The following is a 10016-nucleotide window of genomic DNA, read 5'->3' on the forward strand; positions in this document are numbered from 1 at the left end:
TCAGTTCAGCTCCAATCAGTTCAGTTCAGTTCAGCTCTTAATTTTCCTCTCTCATAAAATATTCATTTCAGCTCAGTTCAGTTCAGTTCAGCTCCAATCAGTTCAGTTCAGTTCAGCTCCAATCAGTTCAGCTCAATTCAGTAAATGTGAACAGGCCCTTATTTTTGCTAAACTTCACTTAGTTTTGTTAAATATTATTTTAATAAGATGAAGAGAATAGGGCGCTAAGCCTTAATAATTAATATGCTTGTTTTTGTGTGGACATTAGGGATATTAATTAAATTAAATTTCTCATAATTCTCACATCTAATTGTTTATTTATATTTCTAAGTTTGATTATAAAATATTAATCTATATCTATACTTAGAATTTTGCAATATCTTTCTTCCTTTCAATTTATTGTTAGGAGTTGGATGCTTAAGATATGCAATTCATTTTATAAGTTGGCTTTAACAATTTTTTTTTCCTTGGCGTGCTTTTACTTTTTCAATCATGAATAACATAATACTAAAACAGATAACAAGAATGACACGTATCACTTCTTGGTGCTGTTTTTTTCCTCCAAAAATTTTTTATTTTCATTTTTTAAAATTTACTTCCTTAAAAAATCACTTTTTATATAATTATTGTGATTCACTTCCTTAAAAATATTCATCAAATCATATAATTTTAATATTCACTTCCTAAAAATATTCATATATTTTCCATATCTTTTATTTTATTTTATAAAGTATATTTTTACTTCTTTTACTTTTCGATTCGAAACTCAATTCTGGTTATAAATTAAGATTAAAACCTTTTCAATTTCATTTAAAAATTTGAGGATTTTTTTTTTGGTAGACTTTGAATTAACATTATAATTCGTTTCAAAATTTTGTAAAAATCGTGCGTGGCATGGGACTTAATCTAGTTTTATGTATACTCAGGTGTAAGGGTTTTTTATGCCCATTTTTAGTAAATTTTAGCAAAAAATCACCCAACTTATTTGTTGCACCTACCTCTATATGCACCCGGATGTACATAAAAAGTTTTGACTTTCATTTATTTCATCAAGTATTTATATAAGACATAGGCTAGCAAATCTTGGTGATTAGGAAACTATCCTTAACATCTTACAATTTCTTATCAGATAATATACTAAATATCCTAAAGATATTATTGTTAAAATCATATCTTAACACAAATTAAAATATCCTAAAATCAATATGGAAAAAATATCACAAAAATATATTTTCCTATAGTGATTATTTTATCACATAACTCTAACACCCTCTAGCAATCATAATGACAATAACACGAACATGATGATTAAAATTTCTTGTCTTCGTTAAAGTCAAGATGTGCAAATTTGGTAATATCACCGTCAATTTTTGTTTTATGATGAGAACATCGTCTCTTTCAAACTCATCTATCGAACGTGAACGACATTTTTTTCAAATCCATCTTGTTTTGATTTCTCTTAGAAAGCCATGCTTACATTTAGGGGTGAGCACCCGTCCAGTCCCGGACCGGACCGGTTAGACCTGGACCGGGGCTGCATGGACCGGCGACAGACCTGATTCTGTCGGTCTTGTCCAGTAAAAGGGATATTTTATATGCACAAGCTAAGGGTGTATAATTCGGACCGGAACCGGGTTGGACCTGGACCGGTTTGGACTGGATTACGTGGACTGGTAATGGACATGAATCCATCGGTCCAAACCGGTTCGATTCAGGTCCGGTTTCCGGTTCGGGGTATACTTTGTACACCCCTACTCACATTAGGTCATTTTAAGAGACAAAAACCTAGCTTAAATTTGTTATCAACTTCAAAGGCAAACCACGCTCAAATAAATTTGGTTTTCTAAGCAGGGCACGAGAGAAATATTTACCTTGTCTCATGACATATAAAGGGTCTTTCACCAAAAAAATATGACATAAAAAGGGTAAATGTATGTTTTTTTGTTGGTTAAACAAATACCAAACAAAATACCGCCCGCATCTAGGATGACAATTCAATCCGAGTTCGATTTGAATCCGACCCGATCCGAACAAAAAAATCCGATCCAAATCCATTTGAAAATAGTTCAAATCCGAATCCGAAAAAAATAGATCCTAATCCGAATAAAAGGCGGATTGGACCCTGCGCAAAGTCCAACTGAGTCTGATCCGATTCGAGTCCGAATATGAGTATATTCTCTAATTATGACTAAAGACAAATGCATGCTTGCTTGTAGCAAATTTTTGTTACGTAACTTAATTAATAACTTAAATATGTTATGTTTAGACTTTTTAGCCCATGTTTTTTTCCAATTTTTTACGAACCAATATGATACACGGAGTAAGTAATATAAAGTTTATTAGGGAAAATGCAAGAAATTATATGTATATCATACATTACCAAATATATATATATATATATATATATATATATATATATATATATATATATATATATATATATATATATATATATATATAAGCATTCGAATCATTTGGAGGTCCGAATAAATGGACCGGATTCGGATCCAAAAAATGTGAGTCGGATTGGATTTGGATTTCATAATTATTTCATGATATTCCATGCATCAACTTATAAATAACATATATACCTTAAATAATTGTAAAAGAAATTAATAATATCTCATTTTATTGGCTACAACTTAAATTTATAATCTTACATGACGCGCTAAGAAAATTAAATCCTACGTGGTTCTCTAAAAACTCGGGGAAAAACTTCCCTTTATATATATACTAGGGTATCCTACGCGCGCATCTGGCTAGCTCTTGCGGAGAAGTTGTATTGGCGTGTATTTACACCTTTGGTTAGGGTGGTAGACCTAGTAATTTTAATACTGACTATTTGATTTATGTGCATATGTGGTGAATTTGTAGAATTATAAGAAAGCCACCAAAATCTTTTAAGACAATTATTTTTTAAATCCTCAAAAGTTTGATAGTGTTATATCAAAATTATTATTATTATATAATATTTGATTGTTTTCCGTCCCTTCATTTTAAGCGGCCATTGTTAGTTTAGAACTTTTAATTGTTGTGCATGTTTCAATAGTAGTTAGTATAATATTTCTATCGTGTTTTTCTTCAAATGAATCTTTTTGTGAGCTTTGGTCATGTGGAGTAATAATATGTAAACAAGTTCTTTAATGTTCTACGACGACCATCTAATATCTATATCAATACTAAAGCAATAGCCAATTAGTTATATTTTTCATCTTAAATTCTCTTCATAATTAATACCATTTTTTTCTACCACCGATTTCCCTTGATTTTAGGATATTTAGTTCTTTATACCTCTTGATAACATACGCCTGCTCAAATATCACCAAACTATTTAATTAATTTATGAATCCCGTTCAAATTCTATGATGGATGTTGTTTATATGTAGACTTAAAAAGCTAATAAACCACATAATGAGGGATAACTCAAGTGGTTAGAGCTCCCCTCCCGGTCCAAGAGATCTTTGGATCGATTCTCATCATTCGCCCTTGTGGCTCTCTAAACACCAAAACAAAGCTAATAAATCTTAACAATAGTTGCAATTAAAAAACGACAATATTTTTTTTTTTTTTTTTTTTGGGGGGGGGGGGGGATAATAAGTTAGTAGGATTTTATTCCAAATCAAAGTTCGTAAGAGTCAAGAGACTTTGCGGAAATAAGAAGAGCAACTATGAAAAAGTAAAAATAAACAGTCACTTGGTAATAAACCATTTCATTGTACATACAAATTTTTTCTTTTTAAATAATAATATCATATAAGTGTAAAGCATTAGAATTTTTTTATTTTAACAAAAATCATTACAAATTATTTGTTAACAAAAACAAAATTAATTGATGATATGTTTAATGATAAAAAAAACATTAAATATATTAATGATAGTAAACATATTAATGAGGGTATTAAAGTAAATACACATTTTGTACATAACTTTGTACATAGTTTTGAGGGTATGATTGGTAGTACACTATTCCTAAGAGAATGTTTCTACTTTTTATAAGGTAGGGATATATATATATATATATATATATATATATATATATATATATATATATATATATATATATATATATATATATATATATATATATATATATATATATATATATATATATATATATATATATATATATATATATATATATATTAGGTTTGCATCAATTTTCAATTGAGGATCAAAGAGTGGAAGGATGGTTAGTCCTTCCATCTACCTCCCAATGACGGGGTTCGATCCTCATCCCGCACCTTGTGATAGTTTGGGGCTCATTGTATCTTACCATTTAAAAAATAGATTGTTTCAGTATCACATTAATCAAAAGTGTCAGAGATTTGACCACTTTAAGCAAAATATTTCGAATAAACGCGAATTAATCAAGCTAGGTAAAAGTAGCATGAATTAGGTACTCAAACTATATATTATCATTATCTGATCGAGTAATCAACTAATCACTAATCAATGACACTAAAAAAAAAATGATATCCAAGAATCGAACTGTTAAGTTTAGAACTTGGAAAAATTAGACTTTATAATTAGTTATTATGATATCATTTAACAATAGATAACTACATTACCATATGATCTGGACAAAATTACTAATTGTGTTACATTCATTCAAATTTTTAATTGACTACACCGTAAGTTTGGGCTTGTTTGGCATTGTTTTTTGTTTTCGGTTTCCAGTTTTTTTGATAACAAAAAACCAAAAAAGGAAACAAGAAAAAGGTGTTTTCACTTTTCTGTTGTCAGTTTTCAAATTTTCATGTTTCTAATAAGTTTGACTAATTTTTTATCCATTGACATATGACAGGCTAAAGTCGTATCACCTAATCAAAAATAGTTACCTAAGTCCACTAGCTTATGCAGATAGGGAAGTAGGGTCGAATCCACAGGGAAACAAGTCTTTCTACTCCTAATTAATTAATATAATCTAAATTATTAAAGTAACCAATATTTGTTGTGATTATGAACTATACTACGAAGATTATGAGTAAGGAAAAGGATCAATGAAGAAATCAAATATTAAAAGGCCTAGGGCATAGGTTCACTAATAAACAATATTCCAGAGCAAAACACAATAATCAATCATCAATGCATTAATTAATCAGATCATAAAGGGCTTTCGCTACGTATTACAATCACAGAATTAATTTACCGGTATTAAATCTCATCTCTCGAATCTCGACCTAACCATTTATAAATTAATCTGCCTGTTGAAACTAAGCCTAAACATCAATTCTCATCTCTCGAATCTCGAATCAATATTGCTAAACTCATACAATTAAACCTGGCTAAATCTAATTGCATAGCATTTAAACAATCAATAGGAAATCAATTAAGCATTAATAATCAACAATCATAAAATTACCCCTTCATATTATTTATTAGATCCCCATAAACCCTAGAAGGAAAACTACTCAGACATAATTAAAACTAAGCAAAACATAATAATTAAACAAGACATGAAGAAATTGAATGAATAAAATACTGAGATTAATTAAGAGAGAAATCGTACTAAGACGGCGGAATTACAATGGAGTTTTAGGAACAAGAAAAAAATAAGAGTCTAGAGAGAGAAAGTCTAAGTAGAGAGAGAAGAAAATAATAATAGAGAGTAGAGAAGTAAAAAAAGAGATAACTAATCTTGCCTAATAAAATTACATTAATACTAAGCAAGTATTATTCGCTAAACAAAACTGATCGGAAAGCTAAACTTCCTAAAAGCTACACGCGCCCGGTCGGGCAAGGGGCCGCCCGACCGGGCCCGCCTTCTTCGTCTCAGATGCCTTCTCGCGCCCGGCCGGGCGCGTCTCCGGGCGCGGGAACTCTTCAAAGCATTGCTTCGCCCCGCCCGGCCGGGCGCGCCTTCGGGCGGAGCCTTGTGGCTTGGGCAAGGCCTTTGGGCCTCCGAACTCGGCCCAAGTGCCATCAAACTGAGCCCTTAGTCACCGGTCGATACCTCCGATCGGTCTTGGGCTATCGAACGTGATCGCGGTCTTCTAACACTTGTACATGCTCCTCAAAAACCCGGAAAAATGTTCCAAGTACGCAAATTCCTACAAAACTCAAACAAAACTACCAAAGCACTGGAAAACACAAATTAGTAATAAAAGTGGCTCGTAGGAGCCAAAAACACTACTAATTACGACCAAGGGACGGGGATAAATATATATATATAAAATGAACACATCAAACTCCCCCAAGCCAAACCTTTGTTTGTCCCTAAGCAAAGAGCTCCTCAATGAAGAATAAAACATGCCTCACCCCAATATAAAAATCAAGTAACAAACGATTCAAGGCAAATCAAGAGAACATGCTTCAAAATCAACCAATCCTATCCATCTAACCACCCTTCCTCCCCAATAATTGTCAAGTAGAGCAAACCACAAGAGCATATAGAATTCAAGACTAGTGCTCACACACTCAACTCTCATTTATGTGGCGAGTAAAAGATGTACTCGATCGCTCTCCAACCAACCCCTTTAATGTGAACAATGCCCTCCCAAACTCACAACACTCGTGTGTTTAAAAAGATATACACTCAACCTAATAGTCGACTCGGAATATGTCAAGTCATAACTTGCATTGATAAACAACACTTTCACATTTACACAACTCTATGCACAAGGTCAAAAGGTCTTTTAAAGCTTGTAATATAAGGCCAGGGTGAAAGGGTAGGATAAATTTGGGAATATGTGAGAGAAAAGCCTTGCTAAAAGGGAGTCATATCCTAATAAACCCATGACCAAATATAATGATCATAAACATCTCCAACAAAACCAACTCCAACACAAATCCACCAAATATACTCCAATCATAAACCAAACCCAATACTTACAAAATTCACTCCCAAAAATATAATAATAATGAACTAGAGTGAATAAACAAACTTTGAACTTATATAACTTCAAATATTTTCATTGAAACTCAACTTTTTTTTCCTTTCTTTTCTTTTGATCAACCTTCGCTTAGAACATTTGAACATTAATCAATTTTTTTCTTTTGCTCTTTTTTTCAATTTTTTTTTCTAGAAGTTCACTTTTTTTTTTTTTCTCACTTTTTTTTCCTTTGAACTTCTTTTTTCATCACACTTTTATTTTTCAAATATATACACAATAAAACTCATCAAAACAAAAATATGATCAAGAACAAATTACTTCTCAAAACCCACCCAAATTGTGCAATAATGTGCACACTACAAACTCCCTCACCTCACTCACTAATAGCTCCCCCAAGCCAAGCTTGGGACTAGTAACCAATGGGGCAAACATGGCTTGTAATGTGGCTAGAAACAATAAAAAGTCAAGGCAACAACATGGGTAGCAAGAAGGGAACAAATGTATCTAATAAATCTGAAGGCTACCTAAAAGAACAAATGCCTTCGTCCTCCACATGTGCATAATAGTGAGTTATGAAACACTACTCATCGTTGCAAACCAATACTCAAATTCATTGACATACCAGGAACTAATCACACATTCCTAACCAAATCAACTAGTCAAGCACTATATTCACAAGCAGTTGGGCAAAATTGACGCATGTTTAGGAATCCAAGTAATTAAACTTCAAATCATGATCAACAAATCCACAATGCTCAAAATCAAATACCAGGAATCAAAACAATTTTTCTCAAGTATGGGGCACAGGGAAGCATGATTTACAGTTCATTGGTTCGTATTTTTTTTTTATTTTTTTGATTTTTCAATTTTTTTTGTATTTTTCATATAAGGAAAGCAATAAACTAATCTAAAAAGCAATAATTCTAAACTAACAAAACACACCAAAAAATAAACAAAAATAAAGAAAAAGGAAGAAGAAATATATACCAAATCCAAAAATCTCCCCCAAGCCAAGATCAGACAATGTCCTCATTGGCTCGAAGCTAGCCCAGCTGGCTACTCATCATCATCCTGGTCCATCCGTGTGGACCCACCTGCTTGTAACAATGCACTTCACTCCTCAGTAAAAGCTACAGTTTCTACTTCATTAAAGACCCTCTTCCTAGTCAAAATATCTTTCATAAATTTAGCATATGTAGGATCCTGTGTAATAAGTTCAGTAAAGGGGACCGTTACCTGCAAATTTTTAACAACCTCCAGAAACTTACCAAACTGCTTGTCCAACTTAGTCTTTAGTTGGCGATTAGGGAATGGTAATTTGATAACTGGTGGTGCTTCCCTACTCTTCCCCTGGGGTGCATCCTTCCCTGAGGTTGTACCCTGCAATGAATCATCAGAAATATTAGTATCAGGAATTTTACCCTGCAGGGGAAATTGGTACAACGGAATCAGGATTAGCAATATTAATTAAATCAGGTTCATCCTCTTTGGGCATTTGGGGCCCATCATAGTGTGAACCACTCCTTAGGGTGATTGCATTAGCATGATCCGTAGGTTGAATTCCCTGCGCTGGTAAAGCTCCCTGCTGGCGAGATTGAAGGGTAGAGGACAATTGGGCTATTTGGGTGTCCATGACTTTATTATGGGCTATAATAGAGTCAATCTGTTGGTCTCTACTCTCCATATGTTTTTGCATACTGGTCAGCATTGCCCTAATTTCTGATAAAGCAGGGTCAGAAGATGTAGTAGGGGCTTGTGATGGGGGTTTCTGGTTAGCATGAGGGTGGTAATATTTCTGCTGTGGAGGGGGTGCTTGTTGTGGTTGTTGTGGAGGTGGAGGATTTTGAACATTAGTGCTACGGTAGGATAGGTAGGGATGGTTCCGGTAGCCAGGATTGTAGGAATTGGAGTATGGGTTATTTTGCTTGTAGGTTTGGAAAGCATTAACTTGCTCCATTGAACTCCTGCAATCTTGTTCATAATGACCTACACTTCCACAATTTTCACAGAAAGCATCATTAGCATTATTAGAGACAGCAGAAACATTAGCAACAGAATTAGGATTGTTAGTAGTAAGGCTATCTAGTTTCTGGCAAATAGAAGTAAGCTGGGCTTGCATAAGGGTTACTGAATCAACATGATGCTTGCCCTTATTAGCATAACCTCTAGTATTCCCATATTGGGAATTATGGATCTCCATATCTTCAATAACCTGACCTGCATCATTAACATTTAAATTCATAAATCTACCGCTAGCTGCGGAATCTAAAATTGTCCTAGATGCATTTCCTAAACCATTGTAAAAAGCTTGAATCAACTGACACTTTGCCAAATTGTGGTGGGGACACTCCCTCTGCAGATCCTTGAATCTTTCCCAAGCTTCATATAATGCTTCATCTGTCTCCTGGGCAAAATTCTGGATGGCACTTCTCAATAAAGCTGTTTTCTCTGCAGGGTAATATTTATTATAAAAATTTAAAGCAAGAGTCTCCCAGTTAGTAATACCAAGTGCAGCTCTATTCAAACCATTAAACCACAATTTAGCTTTTCCACATAAAGAAAAGGGAAAAAGAATCTCCCTGATTTGATCCTGCATTACCCCATTCTGCCTAATAGTGTTGCAATATTGACAGAAATCTGCAATGTGAAGATTAGGATCTTCACCCTTTGCTCCACTGAACTGCTTTCTTTCTATCATCGTTATGAACTTGGGCTTGATCTCGAACTGGACTCCCTCGAGATCAGGTGTAGGAGAAAGATGTGGAAAATCCGTCAGGGATGGTTGCGAATAATCGCTAAGCTTGCGACGTGGAGGTGGTGGTGGTGTACCCATCTCTAGTTCTGAATCAGAAGAGTGCTCCGAATCAATAGAAGCAGGTAATGGATTTCTAGGAATATTATTACTCCCAGAACCTGCCAGGATCTGCCTATAAAAATTCTTCTGTCTATGAAACGAGCGTTCGATCTCAAGATCGAATGGAATGTAACCTGATCTGGAACACCTGGGCATAAACAAAGAACTAAAAAGACAGATATTAGACCTACCTCAAAGAACTAATGTCCTTTGAGGCAAAAGAAAAATAATCTAGACTACAAAAACAATTAGAAATAAAAATAAAACCGTTTCCCCGGCAACGGCGCCAAATTTTGACAGGCTAAAGTCGTATCACCTAATCAAAAATA

The 10016-nt window shown here is 33.9% G+C and overlaps 1 non-coding gene across 1 annotated transcript; it reads left to right on the forward strand.

Annotated features, from left to right (window-relative positions):
• The first annotated feature begins 9163 nt into the window (after nucleotides 1-9163).
• Nucleotides 9164-9270, forward strand: LOC145615862 (small nucleolar RNA R71). The gene has a single exon (XR_014107438.1). It is a non-coding gene; the product is annotated as a small nucleolar RNA R71 (small nucleolar RNA).
• The last annotated feature ends 746 nt before the right edge of the window (nucleotides 9271-10016 follow it).

The sequence above is a fragment of the Chenopodium album genome, chromosome 25 (assembly GCF_948465745.1).
Source record: "Chenopodium album chromosome 25, dcCheAlbu1.1, whole genome shotgun sequence".
In the NCBI taxonomy this organism is placed as follows: domain Eukaryota; kingdom Viridiplantae; phylum Streptophyta; class Magnoliopsida; order Caryophyllales; family Amaranthaceae; genus Chenopodium; species Chenopodium album.